The following is a 21,862-nucleotide window of genomic DNA, read 5'->3' as shown; positions in this document are numbered from 1 at the left end:
ATGGGCAATGAGTTAAATTTTAGAGTATTGTTTCACTTTCTTTTTAAAGCTTTCCGTATCGTTAGAAAAGAAAAATTATATTGTGGATTTTCTGCAAAATGGGATGAAGGGCTGATATTCTATGTGGGCTGATGGGGTTGTGCCAAGGCTTCTTTTTAGTCCCAGTCCAGCCCTGATTGTTGGCAAGAGAATTCCCAGTTTTACTGACCAAGCGTTTTTCTTCCTTTTTTCATCGTCGCGTTCCAAGTGATATAACTTTTTTTATTTTTCCATCTATATAGCTTTATGTGGGCTTGTTTTTTGCGGGACAAGTTGAAGTTTTTAATGGCGCCATTTTGGGGTACACATAACCTTCTGATTAACTTTTATTAAGGGCTCTTTCCCACGAGAGGAGGCTGTGCGGGTAATCCGCTGCATGAAAGAGAGCCAAGCCCTGTTCTGGACAGCAGAATCACAGTGAGATAAAGTTGTCACTGTGATTTTGTAGCAAAAAGGTCACAAAGAGGCACGGAGCATTATCAATCATGTTAATCCTCCGTGTCTATGCTGTCCAGTACGGTGCTTGGCTTTCTTTCACCCAGCGGATTACCCGCACGGGATCCGCTCGTGTGAAAGAGCCCTAACTCTTTCTGGGAGGGAGATGGGGAAAAAAAGCAATACTGCCTAATATCTTTATTCTCTGGGTCAGTACGATTACAGTGATACCATATACATATAGTTTTTTTTTTTTAACGTTTTACAACTTTTTTGCAAAAAAAAACCCCTTTTTTTTCAAAAGAAAAAAATGTTTTTGCATTGACGTTTCCCAAGACCCATAACTTTTTTATTTTTCTTTCTATGGAGTTGTGTGAGGACTTGATTTTTGTGGGACGACTTTTATTTTTCATTGGTAACATTTTGGAGTAAATGGCGCTTTTTGATTGCTTGTTAATATGTTTTTTCGGTGTCAACGAAAATTAGCAATTCTTTTTTTTTTTTTTTTTTTACATCGTTCACCGTAGGGGATAATTTATGTAGTATTTATGTAGTCCGGGTCATTACGGATGCGCCAATATCAAACATAGGGGGGAGATTTTATTTAGCAATTTTTTTAATTGAAAAGCGTATTTTTTTTATTGAACTTTTTTTATTTAATCAATGTGGTTTTTTTTTGTTTTTCACCACTTACTAGTCCTACAAGGGGACTATAACAGACAGTATTTTGATTGCTTTTAAAATGCAATGCACTATCCCTATAGTGCATTGCATTTTAATGGCAATGGTATTCTAACATTGACCAGCAGGCTGCGGCTGACATACTCATCGGCACCCCGCGATCGCATTTGCGGGGTGCCGATGGGAGACAGAGGGAGTCCGCTCCCTCTGTCAGCAGTTTACATGTGGCGGGCGCCATTGCCCGCAGCATGTAAAGTGTTAAACAGCCCGGATCGGCACTCCTGCCGGTCTGGGCTGTTCGAGCAGGGGACCAGTGCAGCGATTAGACTGGGCCGCCGTAAAAATGCGGCAGCCCAGCCTGAGGCCCCTCAGTGACCACAGTAAAAAGGCGTATGGGTGGTCACTAAGGGGTTAAGTAGCCCTTCTATCTATGAACCCTGGTCCTTTTTCATACACCAATAAAAAGGGATCCTCCAACTATGGTCGCCTCCAGGTTCATGTGGACCCTTTGGCGATAAAGTCTCAGTGGGCCCTCTTGTGGCATTCTGCACGATGCACGTGGCAATGAAACTGTATGTATTATAGATGTTGCCAAATACAATAGCGGTCAATACAAAAAAATACTCCTATAATATACACCAGTACAAAAACTACACAATATAAGAGAATATGGTGTACGCGAATATCTCCATATGTCCGCATGTTCAGCGAATCACAAACGGGCAAAGTTCGCCACGAACCGACCTCAGACCTCCATAATAAATCCTCATATCAAGCCTCACAATAGACCCCCCCAGAACTCAGATCAGAACCCAGTTTCAGATCTCAGAAATCAGACCTCAGATCAGGACTCGATGTCAGACCCCCCCCCCCCATATTAGACCATTAGACCTCCATGTGAGACCTCAGGACTGCATATGAGACGGGGCCCCCATATCAGACATCAGATCAGACTTTAAAATAAATAAATTAACCTTTTAACAGTCAAGTTAAAATTGAAAAACCCTCCCAAAAATGTCACTTTTTTTTATTGTAGATTTTTAAGATGTGTCTGCAGTAAGTCTTGTTGGCGCACAACTCAGAAGACACTATTGCATTTTAAACCCCTTAGTTTGACATAATTAATTTTTGCCTTAAGGGCCAATAATATTTTCCCTCTGTGTTCTAGCAGGCATAAATTTTTTCTTCTAAATGTTGTTTTTATTTTGCGGGATTAGTTGTAGGTTTTTTAGGAACCATTCTGGGGTATATATATTGTATTAAATAACTTATTATTTTACTTTTAGGGGGAAAGATAAGAAAACAGCAATTTTTTTGTGGAATTTTTTTACGGTATTTACTGTGTGGTAAAAATAACAATTTTATTATGTGGGTCCGTACAATGATGATAATGTCACATTTCTATATATTTTTACAGTTTTTTCAGCTGCTCCCTCATTCTCCTCCACACTGACAGGAAGGGGGTGGGGGCTGCTTTAACTGCTCATGTCTCTGGTTTGGTGCCAGCTATAGATATGGCTTTGTATTGTTTGAAAGCTGACATTCCAAGCTTTCAGATAATACCAGTGACATAAATATGTTCAGTATAGGAGAAGATATCACTGACAGAAATCCAGATGCAGTGAATGAAGCTGAAAGTCAAAGTAAAAGCAGGTTTTACCAGCAATTATTCCCGACTCGATTTCTAACAGTGATTTCTCCTCTGTTGCTTGGACTTTAGCTTTTCATCTTGTATGAAAGCCTGGCCTGTCAGGTTTCAAACAAGACCAGTTGCATGTTTCGTAGCTGCAACAATTCAGGAGATAGCAGAATCTAAAACAGCTCTCCCCCCTCCAATTTCTGCCCTAGCCCAGCAGAAGGTTAGCTTTTTTTTCTCCCTGCTCTGAGGCTATTAACTGCAATTGGGCAACTCAAAGCTAGGGAGAAGGAGACGCCCCTTGAGAAACCCGGCCATGCAAATGCTCCAAAAAGAGTCAAATACATTCCAACCCATAATTGAGGATGATGTGCAGGTAAAACGGATTGCTAATCCAGATTTTATCTGGTGCATTCCAGTTATGGATGGATTTCAACAATTAAAGGGGTTCAGAGCTGAGTTCATGCTCCGATGTGCGCCCTTGTCCTATGTGATTCAACTCTGAGCCCGGACAACCACTTTAATAGAGCATGATTTTAGGAGGTTATCAAATAAAATTAAATATAGTCATCAGAATATTAATAATGAAGAAAGTAAGGCCATCAAATAAATATAAGAAAACCAATATATTGTGGTGAAAAATTCAGATAAGAGGAGATCTATAGTTATATTGGATTGTACTCAAAAGGGAGATTACGAAAATGTTAAATAATGAAAAAGTGTCCCGCAGATTAGATGCAGATCCCACAGAAATAATACGGAGGATTATCTTGGAGGAGGGTGTCAGATTGGGCATTCTTTCCAAGAATCAAGAAGATGCTATGAACCCTAGCTTACCAGTTATGCTTCATCCCCCCATTTCGCCTCATCATAGCCAGCATACAGTAGGTTCTCTTACTGGAAAAGTTTAGGGGGTCATTTACTAATTTGAAATACGTTTAACCCCTTCTACCCCGGGCCAGTTTTTTTCACCTTCCTGCCCAGGCCATTTTTTGCAAATCTGAGTTGTGTCACTTTATGTGGTAATAACTTTAAAACACTTTTACTTATACAGGCTATTCTGAGATTGTTTTCTCGTCACATAACGTACTTCATGACAGTGGTAAAAATTAGTAAAAAAAATAAATCATTTTTATTTATAAAAAAATACCAAATTTACCAAAAATCTTGAAAAATCAGCAAATTTCAATTTCTCTAGTAATACCTCCAAAAATAGTAATTACTTTACATTCCCTATATGTCTACTTCATGTTTGGATCATTTTGAAAATGAAATTTTATTTTTTTGGGACGTTAGAAGGCTTAAAAGTCTAGAAGCAAATCTTTAATTTTTTTTTTAACAATATTTCCAAAACCCAAATTTTTCAGCACCAGTTCAGATATAAAGTCACTTTCTGGGGCTTACTTATTAGAAACCACCTATAAATTGCCCCATTTTAGAAACTACACCCCTCAAGGTATTCAAAACTGATTTTACAAACTTTGTTAACCCTTTAGGTGCCCCACGACAATTAAAGGAAAATGGGAATGAAATTTCAAAATTTCACATTTTTTTAACAGATTTTAAATTTTAATCTATTTTGTCTTCAACACATAAAGGGTTAACAGCCAAACAAAACTCAAAATCTATTACCCTGAATCTGGAGTTTACAGAAACACCCCATGTGTGCTCAAAAACTGAAGTATGGGCGCACAGCAGGCTTCAGAGTGGAAGGAGCACCATATGGCTTTTGGAGAGCGGATTTAGCTGGAATGGTAATTGGGAGCTATGTTGCATATGAAGACACCCTGAGGTGGCCCTACAAGGGAAACCCCCAAAAAGTCACCCCATTCTGGAAACTACACCCCTCAAGGAATATTTCAAGGTGTGTAGTGAGCACTTTGACCCATCGAGCATTTCACAGAATTAGGAAACGCTTGGCTCTGAAAATGAAAAATTACAATATTGGTTTACACCCACATTTTTAACTTTCAAAAGGGGCAACAGGACAAAATGAACCCCACATTTTGTTCCCCATTTCCCCCCGAATACGTCAACACCCCAAAAAATTATGAATAGGTGCACAGCAGGCTTCCGAGTGGAAGGAGCACCATATGGCGTTAGGAGAGCGGATTTAGCAGGAATGGTAATTGGGAGCTATGTCGCATGTGAAGACACCCAGAGGTGGCCCTACAGATGAAACCCCCAAAAAGTAACCCCATTTCGGAAAAAACACCCCCGTACGAACATTTTAAGTGGTAGAAAGGGTACTTTTTGGCAAAAAGGTGTCTCACTAAAGACAGAAATACTTGAGAAAGCATTTCAAATCACACATTTGTAAAAATGAAAAATTACTAGCAGACCCCAATTTTTCACTTTCACAAGGGGTTAAAGGAGAAAATGCACCCCAGGTTGTGTTCCCCATTTTATCCCCATTCAGGAAACACCCCATATGTGCTTGTAGCCTGCTGTATGGGCGCACAGCAGGCAAACGGCAAAATATGAATTTTGCTGACAGGCCTGAATTGGCAGACATGGATTTTAGACGCAATGTCGAATTAAATAAATTCCTGAGGTCCCCAGAAATAAAAAATCCCAAGAAGTGACCACATTTCGGAAAAAGCACCCCCCGTACGAACATTTTAAGTGGTAGAGAGGGTACTTTTTGGGAAACGGGTGTCTCACTAAAGACTCACACATTTGTAAAAATGAAAAATTACTAGCAGACCCCAATTTTTTACTTTCACAAGGGGTTAAAGGAGAAAATGCACCTCAGTATATGTTCCCCATTTTCTCCCCTTTTTGCAAACACCCCATATGTGCTTGTAGCCTGCTGTATTGGCGCACAGCAGGTCTCTAGAGGCAAAGTGCAAAAACTGTTTTTTTTGCAGGCCTGAATAAACAGACATGAATTTAGTTGCCATGTCGCATTAAATAAATTTCCTGAGGTCCCCAGAAATTAAAAACCCCAAGAAGTGAACCCATTTTGGAAAAAGCACCCCCATACGAACATTTTAAGTGGTAGAAAGGATACTTTTCGGAAACAGGTGTCTCAAAGAAAAGAATATGTAGTGGTTGTTGGAAAGTGGATATGCAAGCGAGGTGGACTAAATCAGGGATATAAAGTTGAAATATTACAGGGAGCATAAAGGATGAAATTTAAAATCCATGGATGGGTGGTAAATTCAGAAACAATCCTTTATGCAGAGGCCAGGTGTCGCACAAGGAGCTCCAGGAGGGGTCTTATTTTAAATAGACGTTCAAATTGTGGGTCATTTGGGGGGGGGGGGGGATCTGTGCGTTATCATTATAATGTAGGAATTTCAAAATGGATTAAAATCTTGAGTGGGACATGGCCATATTGTAAATTGGAGTGTTGTACAAGACATCTGAACTCAAATATTGTCTCATTTCGTTTTGTTTTTTTTACCAGGCACAGATGCAGCAACAAGCCCCCAAAATGTCATAATGTCGGCTGCATTTACTAGGGGTCCAACCCAGGGGTCTAGTATATGAGGATGTCGGGTTTTGAGCTATAAACTGCTGGGCAAATAAATTTGTTTGGGTAACCATCAAATTTATGAATTCGTCAGAGAAGAAGATTTTGAAAAAATCTGTTTCTGTGAAGCCCGTGCAGTCCATCTGGATTCCAGAGTTTTCCACAAACTCTGGAATTTGGGGCTCATGATTCTCAGGCGGTGTGGTCCATAGGGGATCACTGGGGGGTGGAGCTACTTCATCTCTCCTGGTGCATCTCCTTGAGGGTCCCTCATCACCGGATGACGATGATGATGGAGTAGAGGAATGTGGCATCCTCTTCTTCTTCACTTGCAGACTCAGTTTCAGAGGCAATGATGGCGTATGCCTCTTCAACGGAGTACATTCACTGGGATGAATGGGACATTTTTATTTTTATTGGTGTGTGTAAAATGAAAAGTGTCAGGGGGGTGTATGTAGTGATTTAACACGTGAGGGGGCTTGTAATGAATTTAAAATAAAATTTACGAGAAAGAAAAAAAGAGAGAGATGGAAAAGAGAAAAAGATAAGTGAAAGAATAAAAAAAAATATAATAATTTTGAAAAAAAAGGCTAAAAAAAAAGCACTCAAACCTGAGCAGACGCTGTCAGTAATTGACACTACTGGCTCAGCAGGTGCAGGACCCACACACACAGACGGCACGTGTATATGTTCAAAAATCTAAACTAGTACTAACTAAAATTGACTTATACAGTCAGGTCCATAAATATTGGGACATCAACACAATTCTAACATTTTTGGCTCTATACACCACCACAATGGATTTGAAATGAAACGAACAAGATGTGCTTTAACTGCAGACTGCCAGCTTTAATGTGAGGGTATTTACATCCAAATCAGGTGAACGGTGCAGGAATTACAACAGTTTGCATATGTGCCTCCCACTTGTTAAGGGACCAAAAGTAATGGGACAATTGGCTTCTCGGCTGTTCCATGGTCGGGTGTGTGTTATTCCCTCATTATCCCAATTACAATGAGCAGATAAAAGGTCCAGAGTTCATTTCAAGTGTGCTATTTGCATTTGGAATCTGTTGCTGTCAACTCTCAATACGAGATCCAAAGAGCTGTCACTATCAATGAAGCAAGCCATCATTAGGCTGAAAAAACAAAACAAACCCATCAGAAAGATAGCAAAAATATTAGGCCTGGCCAAAACAACTGTTTGGAACATTCTTAAAAAAAGGAACGCACCGGTGAGCTCAGCAACACCAAAAGATCCAGAAGACCACGGAAAACAACTGTGGTGGATGACCGAAGAATTCTTTCCCTGGTGAAGAAAACACCCTTCACAACAGTTGGCCAGATCAAGAACACTCTCCAGGAGGTAGGTGTATGTGTGTCAAAGTCAACAAATAAGAGAAGACTTCACCAGAGTGAATACAGAGGGTTCACCACAAGATGTAAACCATTGGTGAGCCTCAAAAACAGGAAGGCCAGATTAGAGTTTGCCAAACGACATCTAAAAAAGCCTTCACAGTTATGGAACAACATCCTATGGACAGATGAAACCAAGATCAACTTGTACCAGAGTGATGGGAAGAGAAGAGTATGTAGAAGGAAAGGAACTGCTCATGATCCTAAGCATACCACCTCATCAGTGAAGCATGGTGGTGGTAGTGTCATGGTGTGGGCATGTATGGCTGCCAATGGAACTGGTTCTCTTGTATTTATTGATGATGTGAATGCTGACAAAAGCAGCAGGATGAATTCTGAAGTGTTTCGGGCAATATTATCTGCTCATATTCAGCCAAATGCTTCAGAACTCATTGGACGGCGCTTCATAGTGCAGATGGACAATGACCCAAAGCATACTGCAAAAGCAACCAAAGAGTTTTTTTACGGGAAAGAAGTGGAATGTCATGCAATGGCCAAGTCAATCACCTGTCTTGAATCCGATTAAGCATGCATTTCACTTGCTGAAGACAAAACTGAAGGGAAAATACACCAATAACAAGCAGGAACTGAAGACAGTTGCAGTAGAGGCCTGTCAGAGCATCACCAGTGATGAAACCCAGCATCTGGTGATGTCTATGCGTTCCAGACTTCAGGCTGTAATTGACTGCAAAGGATTTGCAACTAAGTATTAAAAAGTGAAAGTTTGATTATTTTTCTGTCCCATTACTTTTGGTAACTTAACAAGTGAGAGACACATATGCAAACTGTTGTAATTCCTACACCGTTCACCTAATTTGGATGTAAGTGCCCTCAAATTAAAGCTGACAGTCTGCAGGTAAAGCACATCTTGTTCGTTTCATTTCAAATCCATTGTGGTGGTGTATAGAGCAAAAAATGCTAGAATTGTGTCGATGTCCCAATATTTATGGACCTGACTGTACAGCGTGGCCAAAAGTTTTGAGAATGACACAAATATTAGTTTTCACAAAGTTTGCTGCTAAACTGCTTTTAGATCTTTGTTTCAGTGATGTAGTGAAATATAATTACACGCACTTCATACGTTTCAAAGGCTTTTATCGACAATTACATGACATTTATGCAAAGAGTCAGTATTTGCAGTGTTGGCCCTTCTTTTTCAGGACCTCTGCAATTTGACTGGGCATGCTCTCAATCAACTTCTGGGCCAATTCCTGACTGATAGCAACCCATTCTTTCATAATCACTTCTTGGAGTTTGTCAGAATAAGTGGTTTTTTGTTTGTCCACCCCCCTCTTGAGGATTGACCACAAGTTCTAAATGGGATTAAGATCTGGGGAGTTTCCAGGCCATGGACCCAAAATGTCAACGTTTTGGTCCCCGAGCCACTTAGTTATCACTTTTGCCTTATGGCACGGTGCTCCATCGTGCTGGAAAATGCATTGTTCTTCACCAAACTGTTGTTGGATTGTTGGAAGAAGTTGCTGTTGGAGGGTGTTTTGGTACCATTCTTTATTCATGGCTGTGTTTTTGGGCAAAATTGTGAGTGAGCCCACTCCCTTGGATGAGAAGCAACCCCACACATGAATGGTCTCGGGATGCTTTACTGTTGGCATGACACAGGACTGATGGTAGCGCTCACCTTTTCTTCTCCGGACAAGCCTTTTTCCAGATGCCACAAACAATCGGAAAGAGGCTTCATCGGAGAACATGACTTTGCTCCAGTCTTCAGCAGTCCATTCACCATACTTTCTGCAAAAGATCAATCTGTCCCTGATGTTTTTTTTTGGAGAGAAGTGGCTTCTTTGCTGCCCTTCTTGACCCCAGGCCATCTTCCAAAAGTCTTCGCCTCACTGTGCGTGCAGATGCGCTCACACCTGCCTGCTGCCATTCCTGAGCAAGCTCTGCACTGGTGGCACTCCGATCCTGCAGCTGAATCCTCTATACTAGGAGACGATCCTGGCGCTTGCTGGACTTTTTTGGACGCCCTGAAGCCTTCTTAACAAGAATTGAACCTCTTTCCTTGAAGTTCTTGATGATCCTATAAATTGTTGATTGAGGTGCAATCTTAGGAGCCACAATATCCTTGCCTGTGAAGCCATTTTTATGCAACGCAATGATGGCTGCACGCGTTTCTTTGCAGCTCACCATGGTTAACAATGGAAGAACAATGATTTCAAGCATCACCCTCCTTTTAACATGTCAAGTCTGCCATTTTAACCCAATCAGCCTGACATAATAATCTCCAGCCTTGTGCTCGTCAACATTCTCACCTGTGTTAACAAGACGATTACTGAAATGATCTCAGCAGGTCCTTTAATGACAGCAATGAAATGCAGTGGAAAGGTTTTTTTGGGATTAAGTTAATTTTCATGGCAAAGAAGGACTATGCAATTCATCTGATCACTCTTCATAACATTCTGGAGTATATGCAAATTGCTATTATAAAAACTTAAGCAGCAACTTTTCCAATTTCCAATATTTATGTAATTCTCAAAACTTTTGGCCACGACTGTATATCACTAGCTAGCACGAACGGATTTCTTTTTTTACAAAAAAAAAAAGCACTAAACCTGAGCAGACGCTGTCAGTAATTGACACTACTGACTGGCGCTCAGCAGGTGCAGGACCCACACACACAGACGGCACGTGTGGGTTCAAAAATCTAAACTGATCGGCGCTAAGCAGGGGCAGGACCCACTTACGCAGACGGCTCGTGTGTGGATTCAAAAATCTAAATTAGTACTAACTAAAATTGACACATATATATATATATATATATACAGTACAGACCAAAAGTTTGGACACACCTTCTCATTCAAAGAGTTTTCTTTATTTTCATGACTATGAAGGCATCAAAACTATGAATTAGCACATGTGGAAGTGTGAAACAACTGAAAATATGTAATATTCTAGGTTCTTCAAAGTAGCCACCTTTTGCTTTGATTACTGCTTTGCACACTCTTGGCATTCTCTTGATGAGCTTCAAGAGGTAGTCACCTGAAATGGTCTTCCAACAGTCTTGAAGGAGTTCCCAGAGATGCTTAGCACTTGTTGGCCCTTTTGCCTTCACTCTGCGGTCCAGCTCACCCCAAACCATCTCGATTAGGTTCAGGTCCGGTGACTGTGGAGGCCAGGTCATCTGGCGCAGCACCCCATCACTCTCCTTCATGGTCAAATAGCCCTTACTTTCAAAGTTTTCCCAATTTTTCGGCTGACTGACTGACCTTCATTTCTTAAAGTAATGATGGCCACTCGTTTTTCTTTACTTAGCTGCTTTTTTCTTGCCATAATACAAATTCTAACAGTCTTTTCAGTAGGACTATCAGCTGTGTATCCACCTGACTTCTCCTCAACACAACTGATGGTCCCAACCCCATTTATAAGGCAAGAAATCCCACTCATTAAACCTGACAGGGCACACCTGTGAAGTGAAAACCATTTCAGGGGACTACCTCTTGAAGCTCATCAAGAGAATGCCAAGAGTGTGCAAAGCAGTAATCAAAGCAAACGGTGGCTACTTTGAGGAACCTAGAATATGACATATTTTCAGTTGTTTCACACTTGTTTGTTATGTATATAATTCCACATGTGTTAATTCATAGTTTTAATGCCTTCAGTGTGAATCTACAATTTTCATAGTCATGAAAATAAAGAAAACTCTTTGAATGAGAAGGTGTGTCCAAACTTTTGGTCTGTACTGTATATATATATATATATATATATATATATATATATATTTATATTTAAAAAAAATGTAAAAACGGGCAGCACTCCAAAGGATAAAAATAGAAAAAATACTTTATTTACCCACAGGGAACATGCATGTTCCCTGTGGGTAAATAAAGTATTTTTTCTATTTTTATCCTTTGGAGTGCTGCCCGTTTTTACATTTTTTGTGTATCTGGATTGGCTTATATCCATATTGGGCTGGTGCACCCTTCATCTGTTTTCATCAAGGACGGTGCTGCCATCCTTTTTTTTTCTTATATAAAACTAGCTAGCACTAAATGATTTCTTACAAAAAAAAAAAAAAGCACTAAACCTGAGCAGATGCTGTCAGTAATTGACACTACTGACCAGCACTCAGCAGGTGCAGGACCCACGCACGCCGACGGCACGTGCGTGGGTCAGACTGGAGTCCGCCGGGGAGGGAGAGAGGGAATATGGGGATCTGAAACTGCTGCAGATGAGCCAAAGATCACTACAGCTGTTCCAGATGTTGTTCTTTTTCTAAAAGTAGTGAAAAGCACTGATTTATGTGGTAGTACCAGAATTACCAGCCGACAACCAGCAGCACAGTGGGAAACAGTGTCTGATGTCTCCTCCCTGACCTCGGAGGTGACATGGGCTGATGTAATCAGCCCCAATCACCTCCGCCCAGCCACCAGCAGCACCACAGATTCGCTAATAGTATAGTGCTGCCATTGGCTGGTGCGTTGCTCCAGCCAATCGCAGCGCTGGGAAGGGACACCTGTGTCTGGTGTCCCCTCCCTGAACTAGGAGGAGACATAGGCGGATGTCATCAGCCCCTCCTACCTCTAACCAAGCTCCCCTGCCGCTCCATACATTGCTGGCCCTGCGATGGGCTGGTCTTCACTAACTGGCCAATCACAGTGATCGGGGCTGCAGGGGGGCAGAAAAACTCCTCCTCACCCTCAGCTAAGATGGCTGCCTGCTGATTAGTGCAGCCATCCTATTCCGGTCACCGCGTAATGCAGCGCGGTCATCGGACTTAACCATGACGTACTATTATGTCATGATGCGGGAACGCACTGGCTTCCATGAGGTAATAGTACGTCATGTGTCGGGAAAGGGTTAAAGTAGGCGTATTTCGGTTAGTTGCGACTTCTCCCCGCAAAGCTGTTTTACCTTTAGAATTGGCCCTGGATGCACCAACGTTTTGGCACCTCTTCATAGCTCCGGTGATCCACCGCCAGGAATAGGGCTTTATTAAGACTGGCGTCTAAAACGCCCCTTTGTGTCTGGGTAGACAGCCAAATACAGACCATAGTGAAGCGGTTACCAGGATATATCACGGACACCAATGGAGTTTTGGAAACAATGGAGACTGTGTTCATTTAACTACAAGTGGCTGTCGTGTGATATCACTGCCTTATATATGGGCATGATACGTGAAAGAGCGATACAGTCACTTGAATATGCAACTATAGCTATAAATTACAGGAATATATTGTAACATTTATGCATTTTCTATTACATCATCATTGTTTTATGTTCAATGGCAGCTATTTTCTGCAGCTTATAGGTCGTCCAATGGGGGCGTCCTTTTCTCCTACGTTAGCCAACATATACACTCACCTAAAGAATTATTAGGAACACCTGTTCTATTTCTCATTAATGCAATTATCTAGTCAACCAATCACATGGCAGTTGCTTCAATGCATTTAGGGGGGTGGTCCTGGTCAAGACAATCTCCTGAACTCCAAACTGAATGTCAGAATGGGAAAGAAAGGTGATTTAAGCAATTTTGAGCGTGGCATGGTTGTTGGTGCCAGACGGGCCGGTCTGAGTATTTCACAATCTGCTCAGTTACTGGGATTTTCACGCACAACCATTTCTAGGGTTTACAAAGAATGGTGTGAAAAGGGAACAACATCCAGTATGCGGCAGTCCTGTGGGCAAAAATGCCTTGTGGATGCTAGAGGTCAGAGGAGAATGGGCCGACTGATTCAAGCTGATAGAAGAGCAACGTTGACTGAAATAACCACTCGTTACAATCGAGGTATGCAGCAAAGCATTTTGGAAGCCACAACACGCACAACCTTGACGCGGATGGGCTACAACAGCAGAAGACCCCACCGGGTACCACTCATCTCCACTACAAATAGGAAAAAGAGGCTACAATTTGCTAAGTGCTCACCAAAATTGGACTGTTGAAGACGGCAAAAATGTTGCCTTGTCTGATGAGTCTCGATTTCTGTTGAGACATTTAAATGGTAGAGTCCGAATTTGGCGTAAACAGAATGAGAACATGTATCCATCCTCTGATGGCTACTTCCAGCAAGATAATGCACCATGTCACAAAGCTCGAATCATTTAAAATTGGTTTCTTGAACATGACAATGAGTTCACTGTACTAAAATGGCCCCCACAGTCACCAGATCTCAACCCAATAGAGCATCTTTGGGATGTGGTGGAACGGGAGCTTCGTGCCCTGGATGTGCATCCCTCAAATCTCCATCAACTGCAAGATGCTATCCTATCAATATGGGCCAACATTTCTAAAGAATGCTATCAGCACCTTGTTGAATCAATGCCACGTAGAATTAAGGCAGTTCTGAAGGCAAAAGGGGGTCCTTTCTTTGATAATATTTTTTGGTTTGGAAGATACATCGATGACCTGATCTTCATTTGGAGGGGGTCATTGATGTTGATTCCTGAGTTCATTGAATACATAATCGGTAATCAATTTAATCTGAGATTCAACCATAGCTTGTAATCATGCACCATATCATTTCTAGACATAGAGCTACAGGGTGACGTGATCATGGGAGGTGTGATCTCAAAATTATACAGGAAGGAGATCACTGGTAATTCCTTACTGCATGCCACAAGCTGCCGTCCGGGTCACGTAGTGAGGAATTTACCCATAGATTAATTCATATGGGCAAGAGGCTGCTGTAGTGATATGGATAGTTTCTAAATGGAAGCAGCATATATTTATGACAGATTATCCATTAGGGGCTATGCCAGAAAAGGTATAGACCGAGCGTATAAAATTGGTATTAAAAAAAGTTGTTATGATTGTCTACATGGCATCAAGAAAGATAAATCAAAATAAAAGTTGAAAATATCAAAATTTGCCATTGATTACCTTTAGTACTACCTATAGTGAACAATACAAAGAAGTGGCCAATATAGTGAAAAAATATTTTCCCATACTATTTGTTGATAATCAACTAAGGGTGGGTTCACACTAGCGTTACGGAGTCCGTTATGGCTTTCCGTTATAACGGAACATAATGGAATCCATAGGATGGAATGCAAAACGGAAGCCTTTAACCCCTTATGGACTGGGCTCATTTTCACCTTAAGGGACCAGGCCATTTTTTGCAAATCTGACCAGTGTCACTTTATGTGGTGATAACTTTAAAACGCTTTGACTTATCCAAGCCATTCTGAGATTGTTTTTTCGTCACATATTGTACTTCATGACACTGGCAAAATGAAGTAAAAAAAATCTTTTTTATTTATAAAAAATACCAAATTTACCAAACATTTAGAAAAATTTGCAGATTTCCAAGTTTCAATTTCTCTACTTCTATAATACATAGTAATACCTCCAAAAATAGTTATTACTTTACATTCCCCATTGGATCATTTTGGGAATGACATTTTATTTTTTGGGGACATTACAAGGCTTAGAAGTTTAGAAGCAAATCTTGACATTTTTTCAGAAATTTTCAAAAACCCACTTTTTAAAGGACCAGTTAAGGTCTGAAGTCACTTTGTGAGGATTACATAATAGAAACCACCCAAAAATGACACCATTCTAGAAACTACACCCCTCAAGGTATTCTACTCTAGGGCGTAGAGGGAAAGGAGCGCCGTGTGGTTTTTGGAAGGCAGATTTTGCTGGACTGGTTTATTTACACCATGTCCCTTTTGAAGCCCCCCTGATGCACCCCTAGAGTAGAAACTCCATAAAAGCGACCCTATCTATGACCCCCACCTCTCAGGGTTGCAGGACTGTGATTGGTGGTTTATTATAACACCACCGATCACCGTCCTAATCCGGGTTATCGGGTGACCAGAGACCCGAATAACCCGGAAACGCAGCAAACCGCAGGTCTGAATTGACCTGCGGCTTGCTGCGATCGCCGACACAGGACCCCCCTGGGCATTGTATCAAGGTGCCTGCTCAATGATTTCAGCAGGCACCTTCTTCCGATCACCGCCCGCCACGCAGCGGTGATCGGAAATACACAGGGCGTACAGGTACACCCTGTGTCCTTAAGTACCAGGACATCAGTGCGTACCTGTACGCCCTGTGTTCGTAACAGGTTAAGAGGCATTCTGTTTTGCTCCGTCTTAATAGAAGTCTATGGGAAAACATAACTGATCCTGTCGACAGGACTTTTTTTTCAGTCTTGCATAACGGGAACAAGACGGATCCGTTTTGATCCCATCGACTTCTATTAGGACGGAGAGCAAACGGAATGCCTTTTTAAAGGCGTCCATTTTGCATTCCATCATAATGCAAGTCTATGGGCAGCAAAACGGATCCGCCCTTCCGTCTTATGGATTGCATTATGTTCCGTTATAACGGAAAGCCATAACGGACTCCATAACGCTAGTGTGAACCCACCCTAAGCAGTATTACATCCCCAGGAGTTAATTTTTTGCACAAAAAGAGCAATCACATTGGGCAATATGATTTCTCCTAGTTTGTATAATGCACGAATACTGGGGGAAGGTGGAGCATCTACTTGGCTGAGGATGGCGGGTTTCCACAAATGTGGAAAACCCAGATGTAACACCTGTAAATATGTTGTAACTGCTAGAGAGATATCAGCCAGTTCCACTAGTGAATGATTTCCTATTAACACTTTTTTGAATTGTGGTTCTGATCATACTAATTATGTTATAAAATGTGGAATATTAATAAATAATATGTAGGCTCAACCATCCGCTCTCTCTGCAAAAAGATTTCAGAACATATTAACGACGCATTAGGTACAGGAACCAAGAATATGTCAGCTATTTCACGCCACTTTAGGGATCAACATAGTGGAGATTTGTCCTCGTTGCAAGTAAGTGCATGTGAATGAGTGTCTAAACCGAGGAGAGGTGGAGACTGGACGTACAAAGTTAGGACTCGTTTGTGCGAACGTGCCGTGTTTTGCGTTCCGCAAATTGCAGATCTGCAATACGCGGATGCCGCCCGTGTGCCTTTGGCAATTTGCTTAACGGTTGGCCCATTATAGAAATGCCTATTCTTGCCTGCAAAACGGACAAGATCTATCATTTTTGCGGGGCCAGGGAACGGAGCAACGGATGCGGACAGCACATGGACTGCTGTCCGCATCTTTTGCAGCCCCATTGAAGTAAATGGGTCCACACCCGAGCTGCAAAAAATGCAGCTCGGATGCGGAACCAAACCACGGTCGTGTGAATGAGCCCTTAGGGTGAGAGACTTCCACTGGATCCTCAAATTAGACACCCGATCAACGAATGGGTTTAATTTACGTTCTGACACTGCATTTTTACCAAATGTATACTAGAATACATCATACAGAATCTGGGATCATAAGGGGTAATAATCAGGTGTTACCAGCAATCAAGGTAGCGGGAGGAATTGTTTGGAGGTCTGGCTCCAAAAAATTAAGCTTATTCTATGTCATAAGGACGCACTGTAGTAGTCTGAAATGCATAGAAAGTATCTACCTTGCCATGTTTTTTAGTCAAAGTAATTTTTATTGGTATTTTCAACATTTACAAAGAAACATATCTTGCATATGTGAATATTAAAACAAATTATACGTATCATAGTTAGTTCTGTATACAGTAAGTTTCAGTCATGTTGATATTCAACAGGTTTTATAGTTTGATCTAGGATAATAACAAAACTAGATCGTTAAAGAAGAAATATAAGAGAGAAAAAAAAAGAAAAAAAAGAAAGAAAGAAAATGAAGTAAAAGTAAAAGACATATAACATTTAGAACTGTTATTTTAACGTTCCTCGATTAAAAGCCATATTTACATCATATGGTGTAGTTTCGTATGTTGTTCTGTTGTTTTGTTTTCGGCCAGTCCTTGATAACATACATATTTAGGATTATCCTTTTGGAAAGTGATTCAACCAAGTCTTCCATTTCCTTTCCATAATACCTTTTTTGCCTCTAATCGTTGCGTATATGTGTTCGTTTATGTAGTTTTTGGATACCATTTCTATAATGTCCCTAACCTTGGGAATTATGTTTGTTTTCCAATGTTTTGCTAATAGTGTACGATATGTAATGAAAATGTGCATAGTGGGTATTTGGATTGACGTATCTATCTTTTCCAAACCTATGTTCAGTAAGGCTATTTCGGGGGTGAGTAAGATGTTTTTACCTGCTATCATGTTAATTAGTTCATGTATGTCCTTTTTTAGCTTTCCTAACTTTGGACATGTCCAAAAAATATGCGAGAGAGTACCACATTGGTTACAGTTCCTCCAGCACATAATTGAACATGTGTTGTAGAATTTATGCAACTTAACTGGTGTATAATACCATCTAGATATTATCTTAAAATATTGTTTTCTGTGATTGGTGCAGGTAGTAGCATTCTTGAACATGAGCATTGCTTTATTCCATTGGTATATGCTCAATGGTTTATTCAAGTCTGTTTCCCATTTTTGATGGTATGGTAATTTATCTTGTAATGTGTCATTATTTGCAAGATCATATATCATTTTGAAATATTTAGTTGTTTGTGTACTAGAAGATATGTTTAATATGTTTGTTAGGTTGTGAGGTAAAAATATTTCTGTGCTGGGATATTTTTCCCATAGACTTTTTAAAGTAGCGTAGGTGCGTTTGTCTCCATTAGTTAATTTAAATCTTTTTTGTAGTTCTGCAAAATCCAGTATCTTACTGTCTTTAATTATCTCTTTGAAGGATGTGATGCCTTTGTCTGTCCATGTGTGGATGTTTTTTAGCACTGCAAAATGTTTGAGGGATATTAGTTTTATGTCATGTTTAACCATATTAGGCAGATCTCTGTTAGTTTTAAGGTGTATATTCCATGCTTCTAGTGTTGCTCTGGTTGTGGGTAGACACATTTTTGGTAATTCCTTGAATTTGTTGGCGTTTACTATAATTTGTGTCCAATCAGAGGTCTGGAGGTTATCTGTTTCTATTTGTGTCCACGCTTTGGGTTTGCCTTTGTTGTTAATCCAATCTATAGATTGTGCTATAAGAGTAGTGTTGTGATATGCGGTTAGGTTTGGAAAAGCTATGCCTCCGTTTGGTATCTTTTTACTAAGAATGTGTGTTGTAATTCTTGGTCTTGAGTTCTTCCATATAAAGGTTGAGGCTTGGGATTGTAGTTTTTTAAGAAGAAAGCAGGGTAGTGATATTGGTATTGTCCTGAATTTATAGAGGATTTTTGGTAAGATTAGCATTTTATATAGTACCAGTCTTCCAAACCAGCTCCACTCTCGATTTGAAAGTGTGTTCATTTCTTTCTGTAATTCGGCAAGTAACTTAGGGAAGTTTTCTCTTATTAAGGTTTGTTTGTCTGGAGCTATTTCTACTCCCAGGAAGGTTATGGATTTAGGATTCCAGATAAAGTTATAATTTTGTTGTATTGAGGCTATTATATTTTTATCTAATCTTATCCCCAGTATGTGTGACTTGTTATGATTTACTTTGTGGTATGATATTATTCCAAATTTATTTAGTTCATTTTGAACTTCCCTTAAAGATTGATTTGGGTTTGTCAGAGTTAAAATCATGTCGTCTGCGAACATACTAATTTTATATGTCTTATCGGAGACTTTGATACCTTCAATCTTTTCATTATTTCTAATGTTTGAGGCCAAAGGTTCTAAGGCTAGTATAAATAGCACTGGCGATAGGGGACATCCCTGCCGAGTTCCGTTGCTAATGGAAAAAGTATCAGAAAAAATTCCATTACATTGGACCCCGGCTGATGGACTGGAGTATAATGAGAATATAGTTTTGATGAAATTTTCCGGAAAGTCAAATTTTCTGAGGACCGATTTTAAATATCCCCAGTGTAGTCTATCAAACGCCTTCTCTGCGTCCAGGGAGAGGAGCAGAGAAGGCGTTTTCCTCATTTTAGCCCAGCAAGCCAAATCTATGACTCTTCTAGATCCATCATATGGTTGTCTATGTTTGGTAAAACCTACTTGGTCCATATGTATTAATGATGGTATTATATCTTGCATTCTATGAGCTATTAATTTTGCATATAATTTAATATCTGTGTTTAACAGTGAGATTGGCCTAAGGTTTCCGGGGCATGTGGGCTCCTTTCCTGGTTTGGGGAGGGTGATAATATTCGCGGCCAACATTTCTGAGGGAAATTCTCCATCCTCACTTGCTTTGTTGAAAGTTTTTGTTAAATACGGAGTTAAAATATTACTATATATTTTGTAGTACTCTGATGAGAACCCATCAGGCCCCGGAGATTTACCCAGCTTTGATGTCTTAATTGCCGCTACTATTTCCAGATCAGTGAAGGGCAAGCTGAGAAATTCTTTAATGTCTCCAGTTACTTTTTTTAGTTTACAGTTGTTTAAGTATTGTTTGTGTTGAGTTTGAGTAGGGTGAGATAATGAGGTATCCTCCTTTAAGTTATATAGTTTATTATAATATTGTGCGATGTGATTGGCAATTCCTATTGGATTGGTTATTTTTTCACTCGTTGATTCATTAATTAAGTGGTTTATCCTAAATTGGGTTCTAGTTGTCTTTGTGTGATTGGCCATTAACTTAGAAGGTTTATTGAAGTCTCTATAATATTTTGCTTCAGTATTTTTTGTTGTTTTTATATGTTTTTTGATCAAAAGTTCATGTAACTTGAGTCTAGTAGAAGTGAGGGCTTGTAGGGTGACGTATGATTTGTTGGATTTATGTAGTTTTTCTAGAGAGTCAAGCTTTTGGAGAGTGTCAGTTATGTCTTTTTGATGTAATTTATTAAATCTGGCTGTCTGCTGTATAATAATTCCTCTAGAAAAGGCTTTATGTGTTCTCCACAATAGGATTGGGTCATCTGTTGACTTTTGATTTATTTTGAAGAATTCTGTTAGGTTGTGTCTAATTATTTCCTGTGTTTCTGGGTTAGAGAGAATGTAGGTGTTGTTCCTCCATGATGGGGCGTTTTTTTGATGAGGTGAAGATTTTATTTCTAAGGTGATAGGTGCGTGGTCTGACCACGTTATGTTGTTTATTTTACTTGATATTATCTCATTAAGGACTCTGGATTTTACAAGGAACATATCAATTCTTGCGTAGGAATTGTGACACTGTGAGTAATGTGTGTAGTCTCTTTCTGAAGCATTGAAGCATCTCCATACGTCGTATAAATCATTATCTGATAGCCATTTGTTTATAGTAGTTCTATTTTTATTTCTTTTGCCATTTGTGTCTAGTTTGGAATCGTTGATGGAGTTTAGATCGCCTCCCATCACCAGTGTGCCTTTTTGTATTTTGTTTACCTTTCTCATTAACTTATTTAAAAAACTAATTTGATTATTGTTTGGGGCGTATGCGTTTACTAGTGTGTAAGTGGTGTTGTTGATAATACATGTGAGAATGATATATCTACCTGCTGGGTTATGAGATTGTTCAATGAGCTGGAAGGTTATTGTGTCTTTGATTAGTATAGCTACTCCTGCTTTTTTTTTTTATTTGTGTTTGAGTAGTACATTTTAGAGTATCCTAGTATCTTAATTTGGGGGTGAGTTTCATTTTTAAAATGTGTTTCCTGAAGGAAAACAATATCAGGTTTAGCTTTTTGTATATCGTGTTTTAAGAATGAGCGTTTATGTGGGCTATTTAAACCTCTTACGTTGTAGCTTAGGAAATGTAGTGTCATCTTAATTTGATTTCTCGCCTTCCTTACTCAGGCAGCCGAGAGATCTAGTTGTGTGTTAAATGCGTATCGTCTGGTCTTACCCTATAGAAGTCGGCGTGTCTCACGTCTCTAGTATTGTTACAGTAGCTTGTGCTTTGTTCGAACTCAATATCTTCAGTATATTGCGTATTAGAAGTTCTTTATTTTTGCACCTATGGAAGTCAAATTAATAACTAGATATATATGTGAAGACAAGAGAAAAAGAACATATAATAGTTAGAAGTCAGTATCAAGGACTGGCCAAAATGTACTCGAGGATAAAAACAATAACAATTATAACAACACTGTAAATTAGTACAGTAATTTTATCACCGGATCTTTTCCGGGTGTTTCAAGGTGTTACTATTAGTACGGATAGAATAAAGACTTAGAGTAGCTATTCGCTACACAATTTGGGGTTAATTGTATAACACAAATAAGTAAAAGAAAAAACTTTTCAACAAAGTATGCTTGGTAAATATATACTCTTTGGCTAATCTGCCCTTAATGGTATTTAGAGATCTATTGACCAATGTAATATGAGAGTTCTTATTCTTTGGGATTGTTTCTTCAGCGTGGATTTTCTTGAC

The sequence above is a fragment of the Bufo bufo genome, chromosome 2, assembly GCF_905171765.1.
Source record: "Bufo bufo chromosome 2, aBufBuf1.1, whole genome shotgun sequence".
In the NCBI taxonomy this organism is placed as follows: Eukaryota; Metazoa; Chordata; class Amphibia; order Anura; family Bufonidae; genus Bufo; species Bufo bufo.
The sequence above is the reverse complement of the archived record's forward strand: the minus strand, read 5'-3'. Positions refer to the sequence as shown.